The sequence below is a fragment of the Melanostigma gelatinosum genome (genome assembly GCF_949748355.1).
Source record: "Melanostigma gelatinosum genome assembly, chromosome: 13".
Classification (NCBI taxonomy): Eukaryota; Metazoa; Chordata; class Actinopteri; order Perciformes; family Zoarcidae; genus Melanostigma; species Melanostigma gelatinosum.
This window is the reverse complement of record NC_136646.1, coordinates 26071713-26083868: the sequence shown is the minus strand read 5'-3', so window position 1 is coordinate 26083868 and position 12156 is coordinate 26071713. Positions and strand designations below refer to the sequence as shown.

Genomic DNA, 12156 nt, shown 5'->3' with positions numbered 1-12156 from the left:
TCACCGATGAGTTTAACATCATCACTCACCGATGAGTTTAACAACATCATCATCACTCACCAATGAGTTTAACAACATCACTCACCGATGAGTTTAACAACATCATCATCACTCACCGATGAGTTTAACGACATCATCACTCACCAATGAGTTTAACAACAACCTCATCACTCACCGATGAGTTTAACAACATCACTCACCAATGAGTTTAACAACAACCTCATCACTCACCGATGAGTTTAACAACATCACTCACCAATGAGTTTAACAACATCACTCACCAATGAGTTTAACAACATCATCATCACTCACCAATGAGTTTAACGACATCATCATCACTCACCGATGAGTTTAACAACAACCTCATCACTCACCGATGAGTTTAACAACATCACTCACCAATGAGTTTAACAACATCACTCACCAATGAGTTTAACAACAACCTCATCACTCACCGATGAGTTTAACAACATCACTCACCAATGAGTTTAACAACAACCTCATCACTCACCGATGAGTTTAACAACATCACTCACCAATGAGTTTAACAACAACCTCATCACTCACCAATGAGTTTAACAACATCACTCACCAATGAGTTTAACAACAACCTCATCACTCACCGATGAGTTTAACAACATCACTCACCAATGAGTTTAACAACAACCTCATCACTCACCGATGAGTTTAACAACATCACTCACCAATGAGTTTAACAACATCACTCACCAATGAGTTTAACAACATCATCATCACTCACCGATGAGTTTAACAACATCATCATCACTCACCAATGAGTTTAACAACATCACTCACCAATGAGTTTAACAACATCATCATCACTCACCAATGAGTTTAACAACATCATCATCACTCACCAATGAGTTTAACCTCATCACTCACCAATGAGTTTAACAACATCATCACTCACCGATGAGTTTAACGACATCATCATCACTCACCGATGAGTTTAGCAACATCATCACTCACCGATGAGTTTAACAACATCATCATCACTCACCGATGAGTTTAACAACAACCTCATCACTCACCGATGAATTTAACAACATCATCACTCACCGATGAGTTTAACAACATCATCATCACTCACCGATGAGTTTAACGACATCATCACTCACCGATGAGTTTAACAACAACCTCATCACTCACCGATGAGTTTAACAACATCACTCACCGACGAGTTTAACAACATCACTCACCGATGAGTTTAACAACATCATCATCACTCACCAATGAGTTTAACAACATCACTCACCGATGAGTTTAACAACATCATCATCACTCACCGATGAGTTTAACAACATCATCACTCACCAATGAGTTTAACAACAAACTCATCACTCACCGATGAGTTTAACAACATCATCATCACTCACCGATGAGTTTAACGACATCATCACTCACCAATGAGTTTAACAACAAACTCATCACTCACCGATGAGTTTAACAACATCATCATCACTCACCGATGAGTTTAACAACATCATCATCAGTCACAGATGAGTTGCTGCTGACTCGTCAGACTTAGACCCTTTATTTGACCTCCATGTTTCACCATGAAGGTTCCTGTAAATGAAGGTTGTGAAAGAAGAACCGCTGACGGGACATTGAACAAAGTGAAAAAATAAAGTGTTCAACTCAACCTGATCCATGTAGCAGCTTTATACCCACATCCAGCACAAAAGGCTTCACTTAGATTAACACACTTATATGTATATATGTTTACAAATATATATGTATGACATGGAGATCTAGAAATACAGAGATCCAGAGACCTAGAAAGACAGAACCCAAACACTCAGATTTATAGGAAAAACACCAGAATATCAAAGTTATTCAGGTTTAAACGGTCCTATAATAATGAAATATTGAAGTGACAATAGAACTGTTTGTTTCCAGATGAAAGCTGCTGAAATCTACTTTTGTTTAAATCATGTGTTCAAATTAAAAGGTATTCAACATTCAGATCAATAATTTATCATCAAACAAGTTAGTGGAACCCTCCAGGGCAACACTGTTAGCTCTATTAGCACCGTTAGCTCTGTTAACGCTGATCGCACTGTTAGCATCGTTATCACTGTTAGCTCTATTAGCACCGTTAGCTCTGTTAACGCTGATCGCACTGTTAGCATCGTTATCACTGTTAGCTCTATTAGCACCGTTAGCTCTGTTAACGCTGATCGCACTGTTAGCATCGTTATCACTGTTAGCTCTATTAGCACCGTTAGCTCTGTTATGTATGAGTCGCCTTCGATACGTTGAGATTCGTTGAATCTCAGATCTGGCACCTTTAATTAAAGCTTTTTGTTACTCGTCAATAAACGGTATTTGTTGTCACCATGTGAACCGGATTCATCGGGAGCCTGGTGATCCACCTGATGACGGACGTCACAAGAATGTTTTATGATATATTTTGACTGTGATGAATCTCTAGAAAGACATTTTTTATCTAATAAATAAAAAAACAACAGAGACCTTAAGCCCCGCCCACTCTGTTTATTAACAGGTGATGACATCATTTTGCCACATTTCATCTCCCAGTGTGTGAGTCAACAGAAGTCCAGTCCAGCTTGTTCCAGTAACAAGAAATCAGTTCAGAAACAACATTCGTCTGAAAATGATGTAAACTGAAGAGGATGAAGAAGAGGAACTTTAAATGAACGTCTTCATCGGGACTCGTCCGGTCTCTGTTCATCCCACCTCAAGGTTCAAAGACTTCACCCCCTTAATGAGCTCACACTGAATTTGTGTTGCAGACCAATGAAGAGCCGTCCATGACGGAGCCGACCTCTGATTGGTCCAAAGACAAGGAAGCTAGCGTAGCTCATAACGAACTCTAAGCTCTCAGTCAGGACGTATGCCGTTAGCCACTGAGCTAACTAGCATGCTACCTGAAAGAATAGATCCTGAGGACTGAACGCGAGCGGGTTTCAGAGGAGCCGCATGTTGCGAACCTCAGAGCTTAAGTCACTGTTTTTATGGATGAGTCGGGTGTGTTTGAAGAGAGAAAGATAAACATTCTCATGCGTAGAACGCGTCATCAGCAGCATGAAACACCATGAAGAAGATCCTCATGGTGGTTGAAAGCTCCGGTGAAGTCGAGATGATTTTAAAGATGAAGTTCCGTGTTTTGTATTGTTAAGAATAAAACTCATGTTGAGGAGAAAACTCAGGTGAACAGACTGAGGTCGAGGCGTTTAGCTCAATTCAAGCAATAAGGTTTATTTGTAACAGAAGTATTATGTCCAGCAGTTAAACGTGCACGGACCTAGAAAGTTCACTCTGTAGGAGCGAATGAAAAGCTAAAAGGCGCTTAGACAGAGTGTGCATGCGTGTTAAAGGTTCTTCTGATGGAAGCCTATTGGTTAAAGCAAAGTTGGAGGCGGATCTGTTTCTAGCTTTTCAGATGGCCTGTAGGAGCACTGGGCAACTTCACCCACACTGGCTCAGTTCCGGATCCCGCCTTCTCTGGAACGTCAGTGTGTGTGAAATGTTGATGTAACAGCATATTGTTAACACTTAAGGTGCTGAAAAAGGGTGCAGTTCTAAGCTATGTCGAAGTCTCTGTGTGAATAGATAAAGAGAACTCTTCTCCTACTCTAAGATGGCAGTTTCTGCCCTAATCTGGTGGTTTAAGCAAGTGTTTCTTTCAGGGCCACTGTATCTGTTTCTATCGTGCGAACAGGTGACGGAATGCCCTGCTCGGAGTTTTTGACCTACTTACAGTGACCTCACAACTCCGCAATATAAGCTTACAAGTATAGCGCATATTATTTAACATTGAATGAATATATTTTTATTTACAGTATCCGAAAGGTTGACGGAACGTTTCGTCAACAATGAGCTCGGCTTCGCTAACAGCGATGTCATCGTTCGTCCGGCTGCTTGGTGATGACATCATCAGAGAGGCGGAGTCTCTTGCGTCCACCTGTCCCTCCGTGTGGACATTCCACTAGAGGAGGCCAGAGCAGCTGATTGGCTGCGAGTCCTCCAGTCAGCTGATCGTTTCCAGTGTAAAAACTAAGAAGAGAACTGGAGGAGAAGAAGAAACACATTCACAAATAAAGAAGTAAAGTTATAATAGTACTTGTATAATATTATAAATGTTATATGTTAAAATGACAAACTGCAGGATGAGACGTTAGTAGTTCAATATGGTTTTATTATTGTTGTTGTAATTACCAGTGTTATTGTTGTGAATGTTATAATTATTATTGTTATTGTTGAGAAGGTTATAATAATAATTTAAATGTTATTATTATGTGATATTATTACAATGAATAGTATTATTATTATCAGAATCAGCTTTATTGGTCATGTGTGCATACATGGACTTTGTCTCCGCTCTCGATGTACAAACACACATTTACAATAAACAAGAAAATATATATAAAAGAATAAAGAAGGGCAGCAAAAAAAGTAGAACAGATGTAGGTATAAATATTTAACAGCTATATGCAATATATCTATATATCTATATATATACACACTTTTTATATATATATACATATACATGTGAACATCAACCTATAGACAATGGCATGAGTTGTAAGTGGTGGTAAGAGTGTAGTATGACTTATTCATTGTTCATGAGAGCGACGGCCACTGAAAGAAGCTCTTCCTGTGTCTGGTGGTCTTGGTGTACAGAGCCCTGTAGCGCCCTCCAGAGGGGGGGAGGTGAACAGCTTGTGTCCAGGGTGTGAAGGGTCTGCAGAGATCTTTCTGCCCGTTTCCTGACTCTGGAGGTGAACAAGTCCAGGATGGAGGTCAGGCTGGAACCAATGACCCTCTCTGCAGACCTGACGGTCCGTTGCAGTCTGTTCTGTCCTGTTTGGGGTCCGATCCAAACCACACAGTGATGGAGGAGCAGAGAACAGACTGGATGATGGTGGAGTAGAACAGGATCAGCAGCTCCTGAGGCAGGTTGAACTTCCTGAGCTGGAGCAGGAAGTTCAACCTCTGCTGGGCCTTTCTCCTGATGGTGTTGATGTTGGGAGCCCACTTCAGGTCCTGGAGATTGTGGATCCCAGAAACCTGAAGGTCTCCACAGCAGACAGTGTTGTTGAGTCTGGTGAGGGGGGGCAGTGTTGGGGGCTCCTCCTGAAGTCCACTGTCATCTCCACATCATTATAATAGTAATTATAATGCTAATTACTATTATAATTATTGTTATTATTATAGCAGATGGAGCCTCATTTTTATTCAATGTTGGTGTCACTTGTAAACATGTTCGATCGATTTAATAAAATAAATGATCATAGAAATTCAACGCTTCCGTCCTCTACTTCCATCTATATTTCCGTCCTCTACTTCCGTCCTCTACTTCCATCTATATTTCCGTCCTCTACTTCCGTCCTCTACTTCCATCTATATTTCCGTCCTCTACTTCCGTCCTCTACTTCCATCTATATTTCCGTCCTCTACTGGGTGAATGACAAAACTGTTTTCACATGTAAAAACTGTGACTCACTTGGTTCTCTGAGGCTCCAACGCTACGTTTGAGACTGGATCCCCTGCTGGACTGGCTGGACCCCCTGATGGACCAGCAGGACTGGCTGGACCGGCCGCCTCCGGGGCTCCGGCCCTCTCTCCTGCAGCGACGGGCTGATCTCCTCTTCGGGGTCGTAGTAATAAAACTTCTTCAGGTAGGAAATCAGAACCAACATGTTAAAAACACACTCAGTATGTAGTCACTACATGTACTTGTACTTGTACTCACTACATGTACTTGTACCCACTACAAGACATGAGTGGACATGAGAGGACGTCAGAAGGACTCACATGGGCAGAGGCAGCTCCTGGATGTGGTCGAGCCGGACCAGCTGTCTGATGCAGAAGCGACAGAGATGCTGCAGAGTTTTAACGCTGATGAACCTGGAGACCGGGTACAGGAGCTGGACCGGGTCGGGGGTAGACCTGGACCCAAACACAGACCGTCATCAAACAAGCACAACTTTATTTATACAGTACATGATGAACAAGACGAAGAAACAGACAGAATGAAACATTTTATTTGGTCTTTGACTCACATTAAATATGAGACAGAATTCAAGACGGGTGGAGCCAGACAGGTAGAGACAGACAGGTAGAGACAGACAGGTGGAGACAGACAGGTGGAGACAGACAGGTAGAGACAGACAGGTAGAGACAGACAGGTGAGACATGCAGCTGAGACAGACAGGTAGAGACAGACAGGAGAGACAGACAGGTGGAGACAGACAGGTAGAGACAGACAGGTAGAGACAGACAGGTGGAGACAGACAGGTGGAGACAGACAGGTAGAGACAGACAGGTGGAGACAGACAGGTGGAGACAGACAGGTAGAGACAGACAGGTAGAGACAGACAGGTGAGACATGCAGCTGAGACAGACAGGTAGAGACAGACAGGTAGAGACAGACAGGTGGAGACAGACAGGTGGAGACAGACAGGTAGAGACAGACAGGTAGAGACAGACAGGTGAGACATGCAGCTGAGACAGACAGGTAGAGACAGACAGGAGAGACAGACAGGTGGAGACAGACAGGTAGAGACAGACAGGTAGAGACAGACAGGTGGAGACAGACAGGTAGAGACAGACAGGTAGAGACAGACAGGAGAGACAGACAGGTGGACACAGACAGGTAGAGACAGACAGGTAGAGACAGACAGGAGAGACAGACAGGTGGACACAGACAGGTAGAGACAGACAGGTAGAGACAGACAGGAGAGACAGACAGGTGGACACAGACAGGTAGAGACAGACAGGAGAGACAGACAGGTGGACACAGACAGGTAGAGACAGACAGGTGGAGACAGACAGGTGGAGACAGACAGGAGAGACAGACAGGTGGAGACAGACAGGTGGAGACAGACAGGTGGAGACAGACAGGAGAGACAGACAGGTGGAGACAGACAGGTAGAGACAGACAGGAGAGACAGACAGGTGGACACAGACAGGTAGAGACAGACAGGTAGAGACAGACAGGAGAGACAGACAGGTGGACACAGACAGGTAGAGACAGACAGGTAGAGACAGACAGGAGAGACAGACAGGTAGAGACAGACAGGAGAGACAGACAGGTGGACACAGACAGTTGGAGACAGATAGGTGGAGACAGACAGGTGAGACAGACAGGTGAGACAGACAGGTAGAGACAGACAGGTGGACACAGACAGGAGAGACAGACAGGTGAGACAGACAGGTAGAGACAGACAGGAGAGACAGACAGGTGGACACAGACAGGTAGAGACAGACAGGAGAGACAGACAGGTGGACACAGACAGGTAGAGACAGACAGGAGAGACAGACAGGTGGACACAGACAGGTAGAGACAGACAGGTGGAGACAGACAGGTGGAGACAGACAGGAGAGACAGACAGGTGGAGACAGACAGGTGGAGACAGACAGGAGAGACAGACAGGTGGAGACAGACAGGAGAGACAGACAGGTGAGACAGACAGGTAGAGACAGACAGGAGAGACAGACAGGTGGACACAGACAGGTAGAGACAGACAGGTGGAGACAGACAGGTGGAGACAGACAGGAGAGACAGACAGGTGGAGACAGACAGGTAGAGACAGACAGGTAGAGACAGACAGGAGAGACAGACAGGTGGAGACAGACAGGTGGAGACAGACAGGAGAGACAGACAGGTGGAGACAGACAGGTAGAGACAGACAGGTGGAGACAGACAGGTAGAGACAGACAGGTGGAGACAGACAGGTGGAGACAGACAGGTGGAGACAGACAGATGAGACAGACAGGTGGAGACAGACAGGTGGAGACAGACAGGAGAGACAGACAGATGGAGACAGACAGGAGAGACAGACAGGTGGAGACAGACAGGAGAGACAGACAGATGGAGACAGACAGGAGAGACAGACAGACAGGTAGAGACAGACAGGTGGAGACAGACAGGTAGAGACAGACAGGTGGAGACAGACAGGTAGAGACAGACAGGTGGAGACAGACAGGAGAGACAGACAGGTGGAGACAGACAGGTAGAGACATGCATGCTCCATGCATGTGTGTGTGTGTACCTCTGTAGTGCTCCATTACTAACACCACACTGTTTAAATACTGTTATAGTAGAAGTACTAACACACAGTTTAAATACTGTTACAGTAGAAGTACTAATACACAGTGTAAATACTGTTACAGTAGAAGTACTAATACACAGTTTAAATATTGTTACAGGAGAAGTACTAACACACAGTGTAAATACTGTTACAGTAGAAGTACTAATACACAGTGTAAATACTGTTACAGTAGAAGTACTAATACACAGTGTAAATACTGTTACAGTAGAAGTACTAATACACAGTGTAAATACTGTTACAGTAGAAGTACTAATACACAGTTTAAATACTGTTACAGTAGAAGTACTAATACACAGTGTAAATACTGTTACAGTAGAAGTACTAATACACAGTGTAAATACTGTTACAGTAGAAGTACTAATACACAGTGTAAATACTGTTACAGTAGAAGTACTAATACACAGTGTAAATACTGTTACAGTAGAAGTACTAATACACAGTTTAAATACTGTTACAGTAGAAGTACTAATACACAGTGTAAATACTGTTACAGTAGAAGTACTAATACACAGTGTAAATACTGTTACAGTAGAAGTACTAACACACAGTGTAAATACTGTTACAGTAGAAGTACTAATACACAGTGTAAATACTGTTACAGTAGAAGTACTAATACACAGTGTAAATACTGTTACAGTAGAAGTACTAACACACAGTGTAAATAATGTTACAGTAGAAGTACTAATACACAGTGTAAATACTGTTACAGTAGAAGTACTAATACACAGTGTAAATACTGTTACAGTAGAAGTACTAATACACAGTGTAAATACTGTTACAGTAGAAGTACTAATACACAGTGTAAATACTGTTACAGTAGAAGTACTAACACACAGTGTAAATACTGTTACAGTAGAAGTACTAATACACAGTGTAAATACTGTTACAGTAGAAGTTTAACACACAGTGTAAATACTGTTACAGTAGAAGTACTAACACACAGTGTAAATACTGTTACAGTAGAAGTACTAACACACAGTGTAAATACTGTTACAGTAGAAGTACTAACACACAGTGTAAATACTGTTACAGTAGAAGTACTAATACACAGTTTAAATACTGTTACAGTAGAAGTACTAACACACAGTGTAAATACTGTTACAGTAGAAGTACTAACACACAGTGTAAATACTGTTACAGTAGAAGTACTAATACACAGTGTAAATACTGTTACAGTAGAAGTACTAATACACAGTTTAAATACTGTTACAGGAGAAGTACTAACACACAGTGTAAATACTGTTACAGTAGAAGTACTAATACACAGTGTAAATACTGTTACAGTAGAAGTACTAATACACAGTGTAAATACTGTTACAGTAGAAGTACTAATACACAGTGTAAATACTGTTACAGTAGAAGTACTAATACACAGTTTAAATACTGTTACAGTAGAAGTACTAATACACAGTGTAAATACTGTTACAGTAGAAGTACTAATACACAGTGTAAATACTGTTACAGTAGAAGTACTAACACACAGTGTAAATACTGTTACAGTAGAAGTACTAATACACAGTGTAAATACTGTTACAGTAGAAGTACTAATACACAGTGTAAATACTGTTACAGTAGAAGTACTAACACACAGTGTAAATAATGTTACAGTAGAAGTACTAATACACAGTGTAAATACTGTTACAGTAGAAGTACTAATACACAGTGTAAATACTGTTACAGTAGAAGTACTAATACACAGTGTAAATACTGTTACAGTAGAAGTACTAATACACAGTGTAAATACTGTTACAGTAGAAGTACTAACACACAGTGTAAATACTGTTACAGTAGAAGTACTAATACACAGTGTAAATACTGTTACAGTAGAAGTTTAACACACAGTGTAAATACTGTTACAGTAGAAGTACTAACACACAGTGTAAATACTGTTACAGTAGAAGTACTAACACACAGTGTAAATACTGTTACAGTAGAAGTACTAACACACAGTGTAAATACTGTTACAGTAGAAGTACTAACACACAGTGTAAATACTGTTACAGTAGAAGTACTAACACACAGTGTAAATACTGTTACAGTAGAAGTACTAACACACAGTGTAAATACTGTTACAGTAGAAGTACTAATACACAGTGTAAATACTGTTACAGTAGAAGTACTAATACACAGTGTAAATACTGTTACAGTAGAAGTACTAACACACAGTGTAAATACTGTTACAGTAGAAGTACTAACAGGTGTGTAGTTACCGGTGAAGGCACTGAGCGGTCTGGAGACATGCAGCCTGATGGAGACACAGAGAGGAAGAGTTACTGAGAGGAGCTGACACATCTTCATCACCATCCTCATCCTCTCGCATGTCTGGCTCCGCCCACACGTCCAGTAGACTCCCCCCCGATGAGGTGGATGAAGACACAGACGGTCTCTTCTTGTCCAGCAGCCCTCCCGACCCCCCACTGGAGCTCTTGGTTCAGGGACCCCCCTTTCTTCCTTCTCATCTTCTCCTCCAGGACCACCAGGGGGAGGAACCCCGCCCCCCTCCCCCCGACCACGTCCAGTTTGGGGGTGGTGACCCGGCTCTGTGGCTGTGAGCGGGACTGGTGCTGGTGTTTAGGGCGCTGGGTGCTGGAGGACGGAAGGGGGTCGGGGGGGTACGGGCAGGTGGTTAGGGTGCTGGTTGGGGGGACCAGCAGGTCTGATCGGTGCAGACCCCCGCCTCCTCCGCCAGTCTGTGGACCTGCAGCATCAGACCGCTCAGAGTCCCCCCCGATGTCCCCCTTCCACTGACCCCCCCAGTGTCTCCCCCAACCTCTTCAGACCCCAGACCTTCCAGGACCAGGAGAGCATCGCTGGTCTCACTCGGGTCCTCACCCCCAGTCCCTGAGGCCAAGAGACTGTGACAAGAGCACTGAGACACCGGGACTACCATCTCGCCACCCCCCTCCCTCCCCTCACCCAGCTGGCCCAGCCTCCGGGCTAAAGCCAGGACCAGGTCTTCGTCCCCGGTGGAGTAGTTCTTCTTCCTGGGCTCCTCCAGCAGGCCCAGATGCACAGCCTGGTCCAGCAGACCTGGGGGCCACTTAGCCAGTCGGTCGGTCAGTAGGACGGACCCTGACTGAGAGTCCAGAGCCGGGGCGTTCTGCTCGGGGGTCCCATTAGACCCCTTGGACAGCCTCAGTACTGGGTGTCACTGGAGGAGCTGCGGCTGCAGGTTCTCCTCTGCAGAGGGGGTGCAGTACAAGTTCTGGTCCTTCACACCTCCAGGTCCGGGACCAGGACCGGTACCTGATCCAGAGTCCAGCCTCTGTCTCTCTGCTTCCTCTAGGATCTGGTCTCCTGATCGCAGCAGGTTCTTAAACACCATCAGCTGGCCGTGCTGAACCGGGTAGTCCACGAACCGCTGCGCCGCCATGCTGGAGTCCTCCGGCGGAGAGGACAGCGTCTCCTCGGAGCTCAGCGGGGCCTCCGTCACCACGAGCCCGCCGTCAGGCTCACCTCTCCCGGGGAGCGGAGAGCTGTAGTGCGGGGAGGTCGAGCCGAGGCCCGGAGAGGTGGGGGGACCGCTCGGATTCACATCGAACCCGCCTCCGAGGTGACCCAGAGTGGCCTTAACGGACATCAGGTCCTCGGGCTCGTCCAGCCGGTCGTACTCCGCCGCGGACATGTAATCTCAGGTGCGTTTCTTCTCTAGACATGTAATCTCAGGTGCGTTTCTTCTCTAGACATGTAATCTCAGGTGCGTTTCTTCTTCTCTAGACATGTAATCTCAGGTGCGTTTCTTCTTCTCTAGACATGTAATCTCAGGTGCGTTTCTTCTTCTCTAGACATGTAATCTCAGGTGCGCTTCTTCTCTAGACATGTAATCTCAGGTGCGCTTCTTCTCTAGACATGTAATCTCAGGTGCGTTTCTTCTTCTCTAGACATGTAATCTCAGGTGCGTTTCTTCTTCTCTAGACATGTAATCTCAGGTGCGTTTCATCTAGACATGTAATCTCAGTTGTGTTTCTTCTCTAGACATGTAATCTCAGGTGTGTTTCTTCTTCTCTAGACACGTAATCTCAGGTGCGTTTCTTCTTCTCTAGACACGTAATCT

General features: G+C 44.3%; 1 pseudogene across 1 annotated transcript; it reads right to left on the bottom strand.

Moving 5' to 3' along the window:
* Positions 1 to 5798: 5798 nt before the first annotated feature.
* On the bottom strand, positions 5799 to 11727 carry LOC306786747 (annotated as a pseudogene). The gene is made up of 2 exons: positions 10313 to 11727; positions 5799 to 5937 (listed from the first exon to the last, which is right to left on the bottom strand). The product of its transcript is annotated as an uncharacterized misc_RNA (transcript).
* Between the last annotated feature and the right edge of the window lie 429 nt (positions 11728 to 12156).